The following is a 22,642-nucleotide window of genomic DNA, read 5'->3' as shown; positions in this document are numbered from 1 at the left end:
TATTAGAAAAACATAACTCCAATGAGTATATAAGGTATATAACCAATTTGAGAATGAGTCAAAGAAACCTAATTAGGTTGTATTATGGATCTGAATTGACAAATGATTTAAAGCATCTGTGACATTACTTTCTTTTCTGTTCTTTTCATTTCTTCTCCTTTTTCTTTTTAGAGATAGGGTCTCTCACTCTGTACCAAGGCTGTAGTACAGTGGCACGAGCATAGCTCTCTGTAGCCTCGAACTCCTGAACTGAAAATGATCCTCCCAACTCAGCCTCCTGAGCAGCTGGAACTAGAGGTGCACATCGTCCAGCTAATTTTTATTTTATTTTATTTTATTTTATTTTATTTTATTTTATTTTTGTAGAGATGAGATTTCATTATGTTATCCAGGCTGGTCTTGAACTCCTGGGCTCAAGAAATCCTCCAATAGGCACAACAGGTAGTGGCTATAAGGGCACATGTTGTTGTGTCTCTGTAGCATTGGCGATTGGGCCTCTGGGTGGAGGCCACCCCCAGTGGGCCTGGGTTTCCTTATTGGTGCTGTTAAACCAGTCACTTTGGTGTTGTCAAGAAAAAGGCAGAATATTCCAAAGCATATTATTACCATTTGAAAGGGGTAGGTATTCATATAGCCAGCAGTCAGACTGGTTGGTGACTGTAGCTATAGTCACAGCCCAATCTAGGAAGACATTACCAGCTTCCACGGATAGCAGGAATAACAGCCGATAGACATCAACACAGGTATATAGCAGGGACCCTCATGGGTATATCCATTTTTCATAACATTATTAACCCTGTGTTTTCTCCCATTGATCCTATTAGGGAGGCTACTATAGGCTTCAGATCTCACTTACAGTACCACACATGGCTTTCCTCCCTGGAAGGGGGCATAGTAGCCAATTGGCAATTTTCTGGCCCTGTCTATATACCCACACTATGATGGCTCTAGCAGGTATTGGTGCTGCCACATGTTGATATAATAAGGCTTTTGGATTTCCATCAAGGAGCACAGCTGGGACCATATCCCCTCTGGCAGTCTTCATGGTGCACTCCAGTGCCGTAAAACGAATCCAGTGTGGAGGCATTTTCCACTCAACTTCAGGTCCACATAGCCATTGTTGCCTGGTAGACCCATTGGTGCTCTCAGGAGCATGGTCTGGCCATCTGCTTCAGGAGCATGGCTCAATGTCTCAGATGTAACCCTGAGAGTTTGTAGGGCCTGTTGCCAATCATTTATAGGAGTGATACCATGTGTGGTACAGGGGGCTTATTTAAAGTTTGTATGGCTTCAGGGAGATTCTTAGTCCAAGATCTTAAAGAGCCATCCTGGATCGAGACCATCCTGGCTAACACGGTGAAACCCCGTCTCTACTAAAAAATACAAAAAACTAGCCGGGCGTGATGGTGGGCGCCTGTAGTCCCAGCTACTCGGGAGGCTGAGGCAGGAGAATGGCGTAAACCCGGGAGGCGGAGCTTGCAGTGAGCTGAGATCCGGCCACTGCACTCCAGCCTGGGCAACAGAGCCAGACTCCGTCTCAAAAAAAAAAAAAAAAGAGCCATCCTGGGACAGTGCACATAATTGGGTTTTAACAGGCCTTTTTTTTTTTTAATGAGGCCTGCCCCTGTTGGGTTATATGGTAACTGGAACCTCCAGTCTATTGTTTTTCCTGATGCCCAGGTTGAATACCGTAGCCTGTGGAATGGGAGCCCTGATCACTATCTATTCATCTTGGCATGCCATACATGACGCTGAGAGCAGTGAGACACGTGATGGCCTCCGTTTGTTGTAATACCCTATATACAGCCAACAGCTATTGCTCTATTTGTGTCTGGTCCCATTTTTCACCTTTCCTTATCAGGGTGTGTAATGGGTGGAAGGTTTCTGCCAAATGAGGAATAAATATCCTCCAGGAACCCAGTAAACCTAGAAAAACCTGAAGTTGCTTTTCTGTCTGGGGAACAGGCTGCTGTGCTATCTTATCAATGACAGCTCCAGGTATGTTTTGCATCTTACCCAACCAAGTAACTCTTAGGAATTTGACAGCTATGCTGGGTCCCTGTATCTTTTTGGGGTTGATTTTCCACCCCTAGTCTTTCAGGCCATCTAAGATGGTGTGTAGGGCATTCTCCAGATCTACAAGTGACTCTGAGTTTAGCATACTATCATCAGTACAGTGAAACAGGGAGACTGAGGACAGCACAGAGGGTCTACACAGGTCCTATGCCACCATGCCATGAGAGATGGTGGGGCTGTGTAGGCATCCTTGCAGTAGCACCTGGAAAGTCCACTCTTGGCCTTGCTAAGTGAAGGCAAAGTGGTCTTGTGAATCTTTTGCTAAAGGAATTCCAGAAAAGGCATTAGTCAAGTCAATTACAGCACTGGCACTTCCCAGCGTAGGGACTACTTACTTACTCTAGCAGTTGAGCAATATTGGGTACAGCTGCATGAACAGGGGGCCACACTTTGTTTAGCTCATGGTAGCCTAGTATCATTCTCCGGGTGCCATCTTGGCTTCTTCACAGGCCACACAGGACTGTTACAGGGGCTCTGGGCAGGCCTGACTATTCGTACCTCATATAATTCCTGGAAAGTGTGGGTGATTTCAGAATGTCCCCCTGTCAGGCAGTAGTTCAAGTTTATTGCCTACCTGGGCCAGGGCAGGTGTACAGGTACCTATTTGGACCATTCCCTTTTTGTTCTTTGATTGCTTTTTAGACTCTTTCCTTGTTCTTATACAGCTCACTGAGGTCCACCAATGCTTTTCCCACATTATAGATTTTATTATGTTTATTTTCCATTAACAGTCTCAGAAGTGTAACCACTGCCCCATATTATAACCCTTTTTTAATTGGAAGTGACCCAGCCATCCAATAAGTATCTAAAATAAAGTTTGTATTTTACAAATATAAACTTTATAAAACGTTTACCTACAAGCATTCATCTCATTCACATTTATTTAGTTTTAGCAGTTTACCTGCATTACTCATGAGAACCAAGACATTAGACAAAGCTAATCATTGTTCCAAGTTATTTCCCTGTTTGCCATTTGCATAGCCTGTGAATATCAGGTGTTCACATAAGTAAGTAAATGTAGCTGTTTTTATTGAATCAACAGTATTAAATTGGTCTTGCTTGTTACAAAATTACAAAAGATTCTGTTTTTGGCTGGGCATATAGTCTCATAATCTTTATATCAAACCGTGACTTTTTTTTTTTTTTTTTTTTTGAGATGGAGCCTTGCTCTGTCAACCAGGCTGGAGTGCAGTGGCATGATTTCAGCTCACTGCACCCTCCACCTCCAGGGTTCAAGTGATTCTCCTGCCTCAGCCTCCCAAATAGCTGGGACTACAGGTGCACCCAGCTAATTTTTTGTATTTTTAGTATAGATGGGGTTTCACTGTGTTAGCCAGGATGGTCTTGATCTCATGATCTTGTGATCCACCTACCTCGGCCTCCCAAAGTGCTGGGATTACAGGCGTCAGTCACCACACCGGGCCAAACCCTGCCATCTTAAAATATCTAGTAGTGGCAAATATAAAACTTACCTAATCAGTAAACCCAGAAAAAATTGTATACTGACAATTTCAAAGACATTTCCATTTTTATTTTACTAATAATTTTAAAGCCAGCTTATTTATTAAAGATTATTAAATTCACATGAATCTGAAAAGCATTTGGACTTAATTCATGAGTATTCATTTACTTATAAGCCAATTTGGTTGCATATTAGGCATAACACATATATGTGACATACATATATCTAAACATGTGTACACACAAATAAAGATCCAATAGCTTTTACCTTGGAACTCTAGCCACGAGACAGTATCATAAACTTATCAACTTATAAACAGAGATGGATCCAAATTATATTTCTGAAAAAAGTGGGACCTGCTAACATGGCTAAACTTTATTTGCCCGATAGGTAATCCAAGCAAAGCTGTGGATCAAAATTTTGGGCAAAGCAGTTTCTTTGGCAGTCTGATTTAAAAAACCCCTTATTATTATTATTTTTTAAATTTAGTTTCAAGTTAGTTTCCAATGTTTACATTTTATTTAGAACTGGCTGAACTGTATAAGAAAAGTAAAATCTCCAAGTGATTTGGAATTAGCAGTACCATAAACAGAGAATTTCATCTCAACACTGGTAGCTTAGTGACAGCAGATTAAAAGCAGGAAGAAAAGAGAGACAGAGAGCTTCAGAAGACTCTGTTTAATTCTATAGTTGCAGGTTAACCGTTTGAGCTCTGAACGTTTCTTGTTGTAATTTGCCCATCAGTTTTAAAATGTGCACAAGAATGGGTCATAACATGTAACCAGTGGGAGTCCTAGAAAGCCTGGCATGCTTTGAACTTTCCCATGTTTTTAAATATGTACGCTACCAAAGTTCTTACCCTTTTATCTAGCTTCTTTGCCAAATCCCTAGCCAGGGCTGACATAAACACATGAATTTCCCATGTCCTTTTCTTTTTTCTTTTTCTTTCTTTCTTTTTTTTTTTTTTTTTTTTTTTTTTTTTTGAGACAGAGTCTCACTCTGTTGCCTAGGCTGGAGTGCAGTGGTGCAATATCCACCCATTGCAACTCCGCCTCCCAGATTCAATTATTTCTCCCGCTCAGCCTCCCAAGTAGCTGGGATTAAAAGCGCCCACCACCACGCCCAACTAATTGTTTTGTATTTTTAGTAGAGACAGTGTTTCACCATGTTGGCCAGGCTGGTCTCGAACTCCTGACCTCAAGTGATCCACCCGCTCATGCCTGTAATACCAGCCTCCCAAAGCGCTGGAATTACAGGCATGAGCCACTGCTTCTGGCTGTCCCTTTCTAAGTGCAGCTCCTCCTTTAACTTTTCTATCTCCTTCTCCTACTCTAATGATTTCTCAGTAGCCAGCCTCACTCAAAGCAATGGCCAGCCTGCTGCAACAACACTATGTTTGCCATCCTTATTGTATTTTAACACCTTAGTTTCCTATAGTACATGTTCGATCCCTGCCTGTGCTTTCAGAGCATTCCCATACTCACGTGGCAGCCCACAAAGGTCAAGCAGCTAGGCAACTTCACCCCACATGGTTGGTGCCAGTCACCTCAGGGTTCCCTCTGCAGACATTCCTGCCTAACTCATTGTTTGATCTCTGAGGTCCTGTTCATGAAGCCAATTATTCTAAGAAAATCTTGGGACTATAATACCCACTCCAAACTGGGAAGGGGCCTGTAGAGACCAAAGGACAACTCATACAAGTCCAGCTTGGAGAGTAAATGAGTCTATTGGGACTTACATACAGCACATTCTTGGGTGGCAGCAGGACGGCTTTGGAAATCTGCCCCACCTCCCATCTCTAAGCTGCTTTAAGTTGATTTTCTGACTCTTTGATGACTGTGTATGTATGATGAGTCTGTTTTCCTTGGTATATTTCCAGCTATGCCCCAGGATGTTTGGGTTCTCAGGGACACCTGCTGTTTGGCTGAGTCCCATGGCCTTGGCCCACTGCCCAGGCCTTCAGAGTTCAAGGAGTGGACATGCACCCTTAAGTAACCTGGTGGGGGACCCATCACGCTACAGAAGGATAGGAGTGGTACAAGACAAAGGACAAGAGAACTGATCAACAGTGATTGGAAGCTGTGTCTTTGTGGTAGTTTCTATTTGCCTATCTATATAACATTTTTCATTTGTGCCCTGGTACATTGAATATTTGAGGACGTTCTCTGTCAGAAAGTCAAATAGCTTAGTCCTCAAATACGGGTATAAGTCTTAGTCCTTGAGTCCTTCCAGGTCACCAATTTTGGCTATGCAGGCTGCATACTTCCCAGCTCCAAGGCCACCATTCACAGAGACTACAATGTCAGTGGTTCACCTGAAGTCATCCAACATGGTGATCCCAGGTGTAACTAAAGATGAAGGTGTTCTGAAGACATCCTTGTCCTTGGATGATGAGGAGCTCTTCTTTATCTCTTATACTCTAAATAGGAGTGGACAAGGAACTTCTCTGCACCTGCTGAGGCCTTAAGTCTTACTGCAAGAGAACGTGAAGATCTCTCTTAGCTTAAAGTAGATGGTGCTTTGAGTCTTGGGTATAGACAATGGCTTATTTCTCTTGCCTTTCCTGTAGGTAGCTCACCTTTGGTCTCAGAAAAGGAAGAAATCTTTTGTTTTTTCTAACAGAAAAAGTATTATGCAATTTTACACAAAACAAAAATAAAATGTGTATTGCTGAAGTAAGGTGTCTTTTGTCCAGCTGACTGTCTTTGGCCACACATTCTCTAGACCTGCTACATTTCCTGGATCCCTTGATTGTTAATTGCACTGCCCCAACAAACCCTAGATTTCATTTAATCTAACTGCTTCAGGAAGTGGCAAGGCAAGCAGGAAAAAAATGGAAATTGTATGCCTGAACAATTTTGATTCTGCTACTTAATGGTTATATATTTTTCTAAATCTTGGTTTTTCAACCATTATAAAAAGCAGTAAATATTACTTGTTTTACAAGTTCAGTGTGGGGAATAAATGAGATTCCCTGTATACAATGTCTAAGGATGACAGACAAAAACAATTTAAAAAATGTGAGTTCCGTTTCTTTATTCCTATACATGGGTAGCACTCTTTGTATTAGTCAAGAAAGCCTTGTACAAAATCAAAATGGTAGACCCTCTTGAAGATTCAACTTGGACTTACCTGGATAATACTGTCAATGAATGGGCAAAAGTAAGGAATCATCTTTCTCCATTTTATCTCAACAATCAGAATACTTTGACTTCAGCTCTGGAATCCTGAATTTCCCAAAGACATTCCTACCTACTCGAGCAATTCTTGGCTAATCATCTAGGGGAATTTCCTCTTTTGCTCTTTCTTTACTTCTTTCATTTTCTGTATAGCTGAAACTTCCTATTCCATGTAACTCTCTTTAAGAGAACAGTCACATTGGTATCTTGTCATTAAGTTTAGAAAGTCTGTCCACCTAGATCCCCTTGGGATCTTTTACACTGGCAAATAGATGCCAGGAGGAACAATGGCAGTGGTATCTGAATCTACCCGTTGTCGAGGTCTAACTTTTATACCATAGGATTGCATGAACTTTGAATTTCCTTTGCTTTTGGGATCTGATGCCTGGGGTTGTTTAAAAAGTTCAAGTTGGTGAACAGAATCATGAAAATGTCTTAGGGCTGTCTTATAGAAAGTTTCAAGAAAAACAGAACTCTAATACCATATACTCAGGTTTAAAATTATTTGTAATACAGTAATAATTTAGTAATATAAATTACATATAATTTATATTACTCTAGTGCAGGGATTTTATTATTTGGATTCTTGGTAGACCATGTTTTCTACAAAATACCCAGAGCCTCCATGATCAACTCAAAACAAAGAATCCAGGACAAAGATACCATTTTGCTACAGGACTATAGTCTGTGTTACTTATACCTTTACTATTACAATACATCTGTTTTACATTTGAATATTAATAGTGAGGGCTCTAGGCGATATTATTATAACTAGTGTAATAACTTTCTGGGAATAGAATATCACACTAACATATCCTCAGAAATCATTATGTCCATTCTCCAAGGGACAGTCCTGTGATTCAAAGAGATTAAGCATCTATTCTAGTGAGTAAAAGTGCAAAAACAGAGCCTTGAGCTCTACAGTCTTTCTACAATGTCATGCCCCACTTTTAGGTATACAGTATCAAAGTCAAATCAAACTGGAAATAGGATTTGAAGCTGACAAGAGGATTGTGTAGTTACAACCCTATAATAAATACCAAAATCAATTTCATATGTGAGATTTATTTTTCCCTGTCTTGTTATCTTACATCATTTTATTGTGGTATAATCATAGCTGTAGAAACACAGCAAGTCTTCAAAAAAACAATGGTGATTCTGTGTTTACAGAGAAATCTAAAAATTGGATTTGGCTTAAGCCTTCTAAATCAAACTAATTCCCTTTCTCAGGTTAATGCCCCAAGGCTAACATAATACATGGAGCTTACGAGATAGTGTTTGTGTTGTATTTAAGATGAATGGTTTATTCAAATCCAAAGAGCAGCATCTTTAGTAAAAGTTTTAGCTATGTGACAGTGAAATTTAATTTAGTATAATGAAAATATATTGTATCAATTTAATAATTTTGTCAAATTTGAAATTTTCCCTTTCAAAAAACTGTACTTACGCAAAAAAGTCCAGCAAGGCAGCTGTTAATATTTGTTCTTTTTGTAAAGTAAATGGTTGTCTTTTCTCTACCATCCAAATCAAATAAAGCGGATTGAAAAATCAACTAAAGCAGAAATTCACACTTGCAAAAGTTTAAGCACATAAAACTATACCAACTGATACATGAGGTTTTCAAAAAACATATTCCCAATGCGTCTCTTTGAAGCTATATTTAATATGGGGCTGTAAAGGTGCTATTCCCAGAGATAGGGAAATATGACAATAATCAGAATTCTTCCTGAGAATTTTGCTCATTAATGATTAAAACTTCTCACAATGATCTGATGAGATCACAAGATCAGGCTTTGAAAATCCACCTTGTGCTGCTTTCCCACAATCAACACATACTTTTCACCTGCTCTGGGGAAGATTGACCCTGTCTGGCAATGCAACAAATCTCCTCTTCAGGAACTGGAATTGCCAACAACATCTCTAAAGGGGAAATTAGAACATCTCTAAAGGTGAACTATGGCTCCAGAAAGGAAATGCTAAGCATCAGCCTGGGCTTCAGGTCAAAGTAATTTAATTTCAGGCGCTGTTCACTGAAAAGCTTGAATGCTAGGATCTGATTTGAATCTTTTGGCTTTGTGTGTGAAATCTGTCACTGATATAGAGATGCTAGAATTTTTAATGTGTATCTGACACGATGTCTGGATACATTACAGAGTTGTAACTGTCCTGCTGGGCTGTAAGCATCTGAGATTATTTGGAAGTTTCTTTGTGCAAGCCCTAAGGATTCAGATTTAATTGTTTAATTACAGTGAGATACCATACTGCATGGAAAACAGGATCCTTCTCAATAGAATTGAAAGAATTGTGTAGAAGCTTGTAGTCATTGCAAGCTAAAGGCGCCACAGACATAGGGCTTTGTTACAAACTTTACACTAGGAAAAGAATTCAAGGGAAGACTAGGCCCTTACATTTTCAACAGGCTGGAGACTGGTATTGGGATCATAACCTGTGTATGTAAGATGGGTACATCTTTCCCATAAGTGTGCAGGGCTGCAAAGCATTTAGAGCCTTCCCTGGGGGCCAGGGGGAAGTGGGAGCCTAAGTGGCTTTTCTAGGGTTGGCAGAAATAACCCCTTAGGGAATTTGTAGTCGATGAGTTAGTTAGTAATCTAAATGTATGGTGAGAAGAAAAGGGCCCATTAGTCTTCAGGCGATCGTTTTTAGGATCTTAGTGTGAGTCTTAGTCATAGAAGACTGCCTTGTTGCCGGGGACAAAAGAGTTGGCAATGGAGAAGTGGGAGTCATGATCTGATGCATGAAGCCCAGGATTCAATAATAGGCTGAAGTTTTCTGCGGGGCAATTAAGTTCAGCTTAAATCCAAGGAACAGATTCATCCCTAAGAACTAAAAAGACAGCAGTGAGCCTGAAATTTTCTGTGGCACCTTGAGCAGTCTGGGGCTTATAAACTATCCCAATCTTGTTAGAGAACAAGTCAATGGCAATGGAATTAACTCAACACCTTGATGGATCTGACTGGATTCATATGTCAGTTCTCCTAACAGGATGGCACATAGTGGGCCCTCAGTAATTACTTCTGTAAACAAAATAGAACCTGGTGTTTGGAAATCCTACATTAGAGTTGCACCTTATGAAATTGATGAAATACAAACACTGTTCAATACAAATTAAAATGTTTGGTTACAGTCCTTTAAATGAAGTTTGTACATTTTGCACACCATTCTCAGTGTAGGCACAAGGTGTAGGCAGTGCTATTTGTCTCATGTACTTATTTCTACTGGAAAAAAATGAGGTCAATAGGGTTGAACTGCTAATTCAATATCACAGTTGAGATGGAGCTCAAAACCTTACTTTCATGAGTTCTTCTGCTTTTTAACCCAGAGTTCTTACCCCTGAATTCTCTGTGGCAGCAGAAACTTTGAGACATAGATTAGAACAAGTATCACCAGCATCTTCTCTTGCCCCAGCACAAAGCCCCACTCTAATCAGCCTGACCTCATGCTAGGCTAGGCTCATCTTAAAGGATTTCACTTTCAGAATTTCTGCTCCTGGTTTTCTTCTCTGTCTTCTCCTACTGATTTTTATTTTTTGTATCTTTCAAAGCCCAACTTAACTACTGTAAGAAATGCTAGGAGTCACACCATCAGAACTAGAAGAGTCATCCTACTCCTGCATTTCTGGATTTTACAAAACCATCCTACACCTGTAGGATGACTCTCCTAGTTCTGATGGTGAGATTCCTAGCACTTAGCACATATTTTCCTCGGGTGTTTAACAGCTTTTTTTCCCCAAGCCTTGGAAGATATACATATTATCAGAAATCTTACTAACATATGTATTCCTTGAGCATTCCTTTGAACAAAAAGTATGAAACAAGGTATATAATATTAGACTATCCTCATTGCTATGAGATTTGGAATACATGATCTGTAAGAGTTCTTTTATATCTGGAAGTGTGTCTCATCATAAGAGGGTCCGTTCATCAACCCTTTGAAGACAATGCAAAGCTCAGCCTAGATGATTAGACAATGCTGGCAGTGGTTATGTTGCCCAGTCAGTGACATGGAAGGCCTCTGAGGAAAAGGTAAAATCTAGAGACCAGGCTGAACTGTGGAAGTAGAACAAATGATAGGGAGCAACTTGCAGAGCAGGCATGGAAGTTAGCATCAGGGAAGGGAAGGGATTCAACAGGTGGCAAAAAGTGTGGACCTGGCAGGAGGGTATCTCATGCCATTAGGACGTTGAGACAGCAGGTAGCAGGTACCTACACATAAAAGGATGGAGTTCATGGCCAGAATGACAGCAATGAGATGACATGGGGAAATGGAAAAGTTGGGGATAATTTAGTGAAATGGGGCAGAGAGAAAAAGTAAATTGTGAGCCTAAATTCTTTAGTATGCTTTACGGTCAGAGCCAGACATTTTTGTTCAGCAGTTCTGGACAAAAGCAGAGACAGAGTGCTGTTGGTTTTGCCTCCTTATAAGTCCCAGGAAGCGAGCCTAGACTAAGAAACTGATCAAGGCTGAGTCTCCAGGGTTTTATTGACCTCACTCTGAAGGTTACATCAAGGCAGGAATGGGGAACCAAGCAGGTAGTTAGAATCTATTACCTGCCTAGAAAAGCAAAATAGATTTGAATTTAAGACTTGCATGCTTCTTTGAAGATGAGTTAATATTTATACAAGGCAGACTTTGATGGAACCACTGCTGATTGCAAAAGAGATAGAATGTGCTCTGAGAGGGTGGGCAGGTCAGATTATAAAAAGAAATTATTATAATACAAGCTTCTTTATAATTCACAGATCTCTCTTCCAAGGCATATTTTATCAGCTGATTCTGTCATAACCTGCAGTTATCTTTCTGCCTTATTTCTTTCTAAACACACACACACACACACACACACACACACACACACACACACACACACAGTTATTTAGTCAATTTCTTCTGTAATCTTTGTATTTTCAAAAACGTTTTCCTTTTGCCTCTTTTTTTATGGTGAAATGTGCCATTTTTGGACTCTAAAATAAAGAGAACAGTTTTTACTATCTCTAAAGCTTATGTAAAACAAAATCATGTGTTTCAAATCCCTTACATTCCAGGTTCCTATTCTTTTCTTTTGTACCAGAAACTATTTCCCCTTCTAGTGTTTCCCTCATCTCTATAACCATGCTTAAAAATTCTTCCCAGATAAAACAAAATGACTGTACAATGCTAGTTAGGAGTATTTATGTAGGCTGTGCACACCATTATTTACCCCTCATATGCCATGAAAATACATATACCTGTATATCCTAATTTAGTTCATTGTAAAGAGGGAAGGTTAGCCAGAGCAGTCGAAAAGATTCCATATATATGCAGAAACACACACACACAAAATATGTATGATATATTTATAATCTATATCATATATCTATATCAACCATATATATGTTTTTCATATGTATATATAAGAGGAAGGATGAGGAGGGGTTTTACAAGACTTTAAGTAATATACAACAGATTGAGAAATTGAGTTAAGAAAGTCAGGAGGTGGAGGGCATCAGACTGAAAAATTGAAAGAGACTAGTGAAGTATGAAGGGTTTGAGGGCCTTGACCCAAAAAGGACAGAGCGATGGCCCAAAGAACTGCCCAGAAGAGTGGTTGTGTTCAAGAAGGGAGCACTCTAGAGCAATCAGACATGCCCGCCTTGCTATAAAGACCAAGGATTAGAGAGGAAGAGAAATGTCTTCTTTGGGTACAAGCAGGAAAAGGACCTAGACATAGCTAATCAACTGGAATTTGATGGACATCTTGATTGTGCTAGTAGCTTTATTTTGTTGCTGTATCCCAGGAAAGATCCATTTATAAACATTAGGGATTGGCAGTTTGGCTATTTTCTGGCTCACTTTATTTTTAATCTTAGAGAAAAATTCAAGTGGCACTTCCTATTATTAGAGAAATCTGGAAGGTGCTCAGGCTGATTTTAAGTTTGTTACGAGCAGAGTGTGAGTTTTCCGCTGTTACGTGCTCAGTACCTAGCACGGTTCCTAGAGTATAGAAAAATTCCAAAACTATTTTTGTTCTGTCCTTCCTAGCAGAACAGTGGTAATAAGGAGGTAAAATGATAGAGATGCTTCTTTTCTGAGGCCTCTTCTCTGAACCAGCTGCCACAAAATATTGTTTTATTTTGCATGTATTCATGAAATTATAAGATCTCATCAGTGAGTCAGTCGTTTGCAGCTACTTGGATGGACAGGTCAGAGAATTTTGAAATTTATTCATACTGACAGACTCAGAGAGAAGATAGCCCCATCTTCCTATGAAATGAAATGTCCCACAGGGTCAAACTAAATATTTTGGTTTTGTGTTTTGGTTTTGTATATGTATCTGTTACTTTTAGTCACCAAAACAATCAACTATTATTATGGCACCCAGCATATTTTTTCAGTTGCATTCATAATAGAATTTAAGGTTCAACTAACAGTTATACAATTGCTATGAAAAACCCAAAGATCTTTTTTTGTCTGAGATAAATATGGGTTCTATATACATGTTATATTAGTAGTAAAGGCCCATGTTGTACGGTAGAAGCCTTTTTGAGCAAATAAATTCATTCTCCAATCTTCACAGTTGAGGATAGCTTTACCTTTCTTATTCCAGGTACATCAGGCATGTAGAAAGATGATTGATTGATGGATTGATTGATTGACCACCTACTAAAGTATATTTAAAGTAGCTCATATTTGAAAAAGGTGATCTAATAGGCTATTTAAATACTCTGAGGTCACAATTGCTCTAAGGAATTTATTCTGAGGTTCTTAATCCACAGCTCTGTATTCTTTTATGAGATCATAACAGAAAAAATAGAGGGGCAGTAGAAGAACTATTCACTTCAACAATTTTCTGTATTTTACCAAACCATATTTGAAACTAACATCCACTTTGATTCTCAGGTTTTCTTAGACAAAGACCCACAAGAAACATTTCCACTTGAGTTTACCCCATGTTAACAATGAAATCCACAGAGCATATGCCACACATTTGCTCTCCCCAACCCCTTTTGTAAATATGATCATAACCCTTAGAAATAAATGTCTAGGTAGAAAGCAGTTTTTCTCAGGAAATCAGTAACATCAATTTTCCTTCAATCTTTGTGCAGTCTCTATTGTGATTCCAAATTGCCACATTTTGTATGAGAGTCCCTCATATATATCTTCCTATATCCTTTCAGAAATAGCCTGTAAGCAGCATAAAGGCAAAAACTGTGATCTAATCCCCTAGCATAGTGCCTAGTACAAAGAGGGACTATATAAGTATTTACTGAATAAGTTAATAAAAAAGATATCAACATATATCCATATATCATATGGAATCAGTAGCCAGGTATCTCACACTGTGATAAAATTTTCTTCAGTTTCAATTTGTTGAGTGCAATGAACATTTTATATAATTCTCTATGCAGAAGGCGTCCTGGGGAAGGGGCATGCATTTTAAACACCAGTTGCTTTGAAGGAGCCCCCACTACATATATATCTTTTTCTTTTAATCTCTTAGAGGGTAGCAGTGGACAGGCCACTACATGAATGTGGGGAGGCGGAGTGAGGCTTTATTTGGAAGTATGTTTGCCTTTTATCCTAGTAAGTAATTTGTATAGAGCATTGCACACATAGGTCAGGTATGGGGCCTGAGTGAAGTCAGGGACAGGCTGTTCAGCACTTGCCACTGCAGCAGCAGAAGTCTTTATCAGCTATTTCTGAATCTGTTTTACCATCCTTGTGTAACACATCCATTCAAGGCTTCTTTTTTTTTTTTTTTTTTTTTTTTTTTTTTTTTTTTTTTTTTTTTTTTTTTTTTTGACAGGGTCTTGCTCTGTTGTGCAGGCTGGAGTGTAGTGATGCAATCACAGCTCACTGCAGCCTTGACCTCCCAAGTTCAAGCAATCCTCTCACCTCAGCCTCCCAAATAGCTGGGACTACAGGCACATGCCACCATGCCCAGCTAATTTTTAAACTTTTATCGTAAAGATGAGGTCTTGCTATATTGACCAGGTTGGTTTTGAATTCCTGGTCTCAAGCAATCTACCCACTTCTGACTTCTCAAAGTGCGGGGGTTACAGGTGTGAGCTATGGTGTCCAGCCAAATTCTAGGTCTTAACAATCTATAATTAACAAATATGTTTTTCTTTCTTTTTAAAAAATCTCTCTTTTTAAAAAATCTAGTCCCAATGGCATCATTGTTGGAAATCTGCCCCCACAAAAAGTGTCCCCCAGCTGTTTCTAGGAATCCTCATGGTGCCATCTTGAATACATGTTTGGTATCAGGTCTCCCTGGCTCTTCCTCCTCCATTTATCCTGCCACCTCAGACTTGGTTGACTCTTGTGATTAATTAACTAATTAATTAATTTGTTGAGACCAGATCTCACTATTTTGCCCAGGCTGGACTTGAACTTCTGAATTTGAGGGATCCTCCCACCTCAGCCTCCTGAGTAACTGGGATTACAGGTATGTGCCACCATGCCTGGCCATGACTGGTGATTTTGTTTCTTTGCTGAACCAAGTCACAGTCTGATGCTTCCTACTCCCCTTTAGCCCACTACCTGCTCCCTTCCCTTCTCAATGCACATTAATGTGAGAGGGGACACTATATCACATTGTCAGGCAGTCCCTCTGCACTTCCTCATAGGGCATTAGCTTTACTGAAGGCTTAAATATGAGAAAAACATTGTAGGCAGTCACTATGACCACCATTAGATGTGGCTGCTCTTCGAGTCTAAATCTGACATTCTCATTCCCCACTCAGCCAGCTTCTTGACCAACTTGTGGAGTGTTTCCATGCAGCAGGGGGTGACTCACACTTACCACCACGACCACTGCAAAGGCCAGGCAACACTCAGACCCAGTGAAAATATAAAGAAGGCTTCCCAAAGCAAGACCCACTTCATCATTAAGTCTTTCCCAGGACAATTTACAATGCAGAGATCCATACAGGAAAAATCTCACCTCCTATATCCATAGGCTTGATCTGACCCCTTGACTTTGACAAAACAGCCTCAATAGTAGATGAATACATTACCTTCTAATCTGGTTTATTCTATCTATCCCACTCAAGTTGAGCAGCACGAAATGTAATTCTTTTCACTAGTGTAACATGAAGAGAAGTTAAGGTGTGAGTCAAATTATTTCTCCCAAGCTCTTGTCATCAAAAACTTCATGCACATATACCTGGCAACCAAGAATGGACCACAGCATTTAGGCATAAATGATGCACATACAGATTAAGAATGGACAAACTCCTCTGAGTTTTAGGGGCACACATTTACTTTACTGAGTAGAATGCTTACTATCTCAGCCTAAAGTCTCTGCTTGGGGTGAATTCACAGAATTTATGGCATTCCCAGGAATGCAGGGAACTTGCCCTTAGACATGCTCAACTAAATGTCCATTCAAGCAATTTTTCTAAAAGAACAATAACCTCTAGTCTCCACCCTAGGAGAAAAAAATCCTATTACTTTGGAAATAATATTTTTAAATTGTAAAACTGTTAAGGTCAAGTCCGCCTAAATAATCTTCTCTGTCTACCCCCTAATATTCTGTTCCAATATCCTGAAAATGCAAAATGTTATCTAAATTCTGTTAATTAATCTCAGATCTATTCAGTTATCTATTCTCAGGTGATTTTAAGATTTTTGTAAAACTAACAGGCCCTTCTTATGTAACAAAAAGAAAATCTGTAGTCAAGCATAAAAGATATACACAAAAGAGAGTTGGGAGATAATAAAACATAAGCAATGCAATCAGATCTGCCTTTGAGTCCTTGCTCTACCTTTTACTAACACCATGATCTTCAGAAAGTCATTAATCTTCCTGAGTCTTATGTAAAATACAAATAATAATAGACATTTCCTCATACAAATTTTGGAAGAATACATGAGATAATTTATGTCAATTGCCTAGCTCAACGCTAACATATTGTTATTAATAGTGATTGCATGTTAGCTTCTAATAATCTATATTATGAAGACTTCCATCATGATACTCTCTGCTCTCTTAATATGTTTATAGACGTCTTCCTATAATTTCTGTCACAATCTTCTTATTTTTAAGATAGATTAGCTGGAGGCTAACATTTTGGGTTATACAATGGCTAACAGTTAGATAATTACAGAGGACTGAAGACTAAGCACAGATGCTAAACCTTCCTCTGAGGGGACTTAGGGAAGTAACCTCCCTGATTTGATTAGAACATGCCTATGACACAAGGAAAACCATGAATATGAGAGTGAGACACCTTGGTTTTTCAACTTGGTCTCATAGATACCATAAAGGAATGTGAGCTATAGGCCCCAAAATGAATCTGACTGGAAGTTTCTTGGATGCTGAGTTAGTCTCTCAATTGAGTATCTAAGAGGCTCACCATAGGTAGGTAAACAATGGATGTTTGTCAAATTTGGCTGAGATGATCAGAGCCTGGTTTTGCAGTTAGTAAATTTGTGCTAGCTTCCCTCTGGTTGTATACCCTGAATTTGAAGGGCTGATGAAGAGTAGGATTATTTTAAGTGAATAATTCGACATACAGTATTTTATTAATATCCATGCCCAAGTTAAATAAAGCATGAGGAAGGAGTTTGATTGAGGTGCTGGGAACAAAACGTGTGACACTCAAATTTTAAAATAGGATTTTGAGCTAACTTTATGAGGGCTAGTCTTTAGTCAAACAATCAGCTTAATTTACAGAGAACAAAAGTGCCCATAAATATTTGACTATGTCTATCCTGAGTTTAGTTACAACTCATTATTTTAGGGTCTGAAATTCACTCTCTCCAGCAGAAGCACAACTTCCACAATGCAGGAATGATATGTACGTGTGTGTGTGTGTTTTACATTGACCACATTTTCCAAAAGTACATGTATTAGTCTGTTCTCATATTGCTGTAAGGATCTTGCGTAATTTAAAAGGAAACGAGGTTTAATTGACCCACAGTTCTGCAGCCTGTACAGAAAGAATGGCTTGGGAGGCTTCAGGAAACTTGCAATCATGGCAGAAGGCAAAGGGGAAGCAGGCATGTCTTCACATGGCACAGCAGGAGAGAGAGAGAGAGAGAGCAAAGGGGGAAATGCTACATACTTTCAAACAACCAAATGTTGTGATAACTCACTCACTTTATTGAGAACAGCAAGGGGGGAGTCTGCCCCATGACCCACTTACCTCCCACCAGTCCCCTCCTCCATGAGATTTGAGTGGGGACCCAGAGCCAAACCATATCAGCACACTTTGTTGAATTACATTGGATTGAATCAGACACATATGAATTGAATTTACTTGAAATCATGGTATTGAACATTAAGAGGCTAAATGGCTTAATGACATATTTCAGATTTTGACAACATGACAAACCACAGTTTTAAATATTGGAGTAGGTGTGCTCTGTCTTGAATGCAAGGACGTTCTATTAACAGAAGTCCTTGCCCTAAAATGTACCCTGGGTCAGTGGTCAGCAAACTTCTGTAAAGGACCAGAGAGTACATATTTTACACTTTTTGGGCCACATAGTCTCTGTGGAAACTACTTACCTCTATTGTTTTGACACAAAAAGAGTTATAGACAATGAATAAATGATTGTGGCTGTGTTCCAGTAAAACTTCATTTACAAAACTACTATATTTGGTACAGGCTACATACAGAAGTCTGAGGACACTTGCTCCAGATGAAGAGAATCCCTAATAAGAACTGGAAGTATCCTCTGGTAGGGCAGATTCTAAACATGTGCCAGCTCCCCTTTGTGCCTGAACTCCAGGGCGTCTCAGGGTCCCCTGAAAAATGTCTAAGGTAGCCTGGAATATGTGTTGTGCCCTGTTACCTTCTTTCACTCTTTATTGTTGTTTTAATTATATAAGTAATAAGAGTCCAGAAAAAATCAGAAAGTACAATTGAACAAAAAGAAAATAACACATCAGAATCTCACTCCTTAGAAAAATTATTTTGTTTTATATCATTTTATGTATTTTACTATGTGAAGGAATGATATGTATTTGTAAATACATAATTTTATTTATATGTATTTATATATATAGAAATTATATATGTGTATGTGTGTATACACACACACATACACATACACAGACCATTTGATGGACTTATAATGAATTTGATTAGCCACTAATAACTCTCACTAAATCAATCATGTAGCAGTGGATTTTCCTAACTGTTCTGCTATTGTCAAGTATAAGTAAAAAAAACAAACAAACAAACAAACAAAAAAACTGTCCTTTATTTGTTACAGTGGAATATAGAGATAGAGAGATAAAAATAAATTAATATACCCCCTTGTGATCCTAGCTTCTAATTGTAATGGAAAGCAACTTAATTTTCATGTTGTGTTTTATTTTCAGATCATTTTCAAGTGCATAATATATGTATTTTTAAACTGTATTGATACAGTTTCCCTTGTACCAAATCATTTCCAGGTGTTGGAGTTTTACTTTGGAAAGCAATGACCTAACTTCAGTTTTAATTCCCTTTCAAAATATCCCAAAATTTGGGAGCAGATGCACGGATTCCATTGAAAATCTTGACTATCTTGGCTGTTTGGTACAAATCTAAATCTTGGTTTGAAAAACATTTTTTAAAATTTTTGTTGGGGGGTGGTGAAAATTCAATTTTAGAACTTGCCTCATATAAGGACTTCTTAAATCTACTTTCACAATCTAAATACGGAGTATGCCTTTAATGATACCCATTTAAAAATCAAGGGAATGGAGATGCCCCAGCTGGGAGGGTATGGGCAGAAAAAGCTTCCAGTGGCCTCTTTCATTTAATCACAGTCAGCTTTCCTTCTAGGGGGTTCCAAATTAGCAGTGGGACAACTTTTATTTTTTATTTTCCGGTTTGAACAAGCAGGTGTTTCTTTCATGAGGCCCATATGTTCCTTCACAAGCTTTATCCAAAGCACCTACAGTATAGCCTATGGCAATGTGGCACATGGCCAATTTCCTTACAAGACTTTCCTTTTTATTCCAAGGAGAATATGTGGCAAGTGAATGTAAGTGTGTACGTGCATGTGTTTAGGTTCATGTGTGTGTGTGTGCATGTGTGTTGGAGAAACAGAGCAAGAGAACAATAGCATTCTCTTTGGGTTGGTGAAGCATCTGCTCATTATGCCAGAAAACCACAGTGAGGATGAGCCGACAGCGAGGCCTGAGGTCCAAACTGACCCCACGCCAAACTCCCGCTCATCGGCATATTTCCCGACAGGCTGTAACATGGCTCTGGCAGACCCTGAGAGCAGCTGTCTCTGCCTGGCAGACAGGCAGTAGTTCGACCAGGTGGATTTCTTAAGTTAAAAATAACAATCATTCCGAAGAAAGAAGAGCACCACTCAAAGTTGACTGCTCCTTGTTCAATCAGGATCACCCACAGGAAGCCAAAGGAGCGAGCCAGGGTGAAGTGATAGAAGTCTGTAGAGGTGAGAAAATAGAGAGCCTTCTACTGTAACTGTGGGGAAATGGGAAAGACCTGGGAGCCCCAATAACTGGTCAAGAGGTATGTGAGAAATGATTTTCTGTAGGAGTATAACTTCATGATCATCATCAAAGTTTATGAGTTGCTAGGGAGGAAGTGAACAATGTTTAGGAAAGGAAAAAGCTTGCCCTTCAGAACAAGCAACTGGTCTAACACTTATGACAGGGATATTAAATAATCGAGAGCAAAAAGCTGTGTGCTGTTTGGTCCTACAAACTTGAAAATGAACCTGCCATCTCTACTCATCCTGTACTCACCTTTATGTCTGTGTTCACAGGGAAGTGAAACATATGAATCCCTTTATTCTATATTCTAGAAATATGGGAGTATGTTACCACCAAAAGATACTACTACAAAAATTCTTAAAAGTTGACAATTAATAAATATGAATTGAAACATGCTAACAAATACAGAAATTGCAACAACTTGTAAGAGTAAAATCACTGGCAATGCTTTGCCTGAGTGTGATATTTAAAACACACACACACGCACACACACACACACAAACTATTTTCAAATAAAGAAGATGAAGAAGACCAGTTACCTATAAATTATTTTGCATTTGGTTTTCTTAATTTCCCAGCACAATGCCTTCTGGTGATTTGCTTCCTGAAGTGCTGTTTGTGTATTAGCAGTGTCTCCTTGTTAATTGTAAATTGTAAATTTCTGTTAGCAGCATTTCTTTGGAGCTTGCGAGGAATGCAGAATTTCTAGCTCCATCCCAAACCTACTGAATCAGAATCTACATTTTAACGAGACCCTCAGGTGATTTGCATGCACATTAAAATTTGAGAAACTGTCCTGGTTCCATTCGGAAAACTTAATTTCTATAGTTAGTTACACCGATTATTTATTCCAGGCAATGCTGATTGTAATATTTATCCACGGTTGCTGGGTAATGAAACCATCAGTCACTATCTCAACGTACATGGGGATTCTGAAATAAAAGTTAAAAACCTTTCTCAGTGTTTTGGCTGAAAATGACAATACTAGAAGAATTCAATTTATAGGAATAAGAAAAGCAAAGCCATATGTAGTCACACATTTTGAACCATTGAAGTTCAAATCTGTTTGCTTTAATCTCATTAGACCTTGCTCTATTACTCTAGGACAATTATTTCAAGGAAATGATGACATCACGAAGCATCTCATTAAAGGTATTGATTAGCTGTCATAAAGTCAACTCAGAATGATATTCGGTGCCAATTAAGTTGAAGTCTTATGTCTCAAGATTGTATTAGCCAATCTTAAATTTTATCTATTAGACTATGTGATAATTTATTAATTTTGTCTACTAGCTAAAATTTACTAAGATACAGTAATCCTTGATTGCTACAGTCTCTTCAAACAATGGTGAAAAGTGATTCATGCTTCAACTTTGTGATAAGCAGACAACATGAGATTCGAGGCACCAATGCACACACACAATGAAGCATAATGCATGGAAGAATACCGTGGTGACAGGGCCAATGTGATCTCTGCTTCTGCAATCTGAGACTGCATCCTGCTATTGACTTACTCTCTCAACTTCACCTAACACCAATGGAAATCCTGTACATGAAACAATGACAGGATATCTCTGGAAAAGTTATAAAAAGTCAGGGCTCTGGAGAGAACTACTCAAAACACATTGTTCATGAACTCATGAAATCTTTACATAACACCCACCAAATAACAATATTTTTGAAATATCTAAGGAAATTCCTTACTTATCAAATTCAATCAGCATTTACTTTAAAAGAAAAAAGCAGTTTTGGCCTCTAGGCATAAAAGATTTACAATTTAGATATTCAGAGGAAAAGTTTTTTTAATGAACTAATGTAGCAGTTCTTGAACTTTCACACGCACCAGGATCATCTGCAATGCTGGGTAGAGCACGGGACTCCCCGGGTTGTACTCCAGATTCTATAGGTCTGAAACAGGGCCTGGAATTTATATTTCTAACAAGTTCCCAGATGATGGTGATGCCACTGGTCCAGGGACCACAGTGAAAAATCCCTGAACTAAACTATATTACCAGTTACTCTCATTGCTAATTTTATGTTCATTTATTCTGCAAATATTATTAATTATTGTCTGTGCACCCAGGAAAACGCTAGTTGCTAGGGATGCAAAGTTGAATAAGTCATCCTTGCTCTCCATAGTCTGATATAATTTGCCATGTCCCCACCCAAATGTTATCTTGAATTGTAGCTCTCATAATTCCCATATGTTGGGGAGGAACCTGGTGGGAGATAATTGAATCAAGGGGGCAGGTTCCACCATACTGTTCTCGTAGTAGTGAATAAGTCTCATGAAATCGGATAAGGGGTTTCTCCTTTTGCCTGGCTCTCATTCTCTCTTGTCTGCCACCATGTGAGACATGCCTTTCGCCTTCTGCCATGATTGTGAGGCCTCCCAGCCATGTGGAACTGTGAGTCCATTAAACCTCTTTTTCTTTATAGATTAACCAGTCTCAGGTATGT

Source organism: Chlorocebus sabaeus, chromosome 3, assembly GCF_047675955.1.
Source record: "Chlorocebus sabaeus isolate Y175 chromosome 3, mChlSab1.0.hap1, whole genome shotgun sequence".
Lineage (NCBI taxonomy): Eukaryota > Metazoa > Chordata > Mammalia > Primates > Cercopithecidae > Chlorocebus > Chlorocebus sabaeus.
This window is presented reverse-complemented; position numbering follows the sequence as displayed.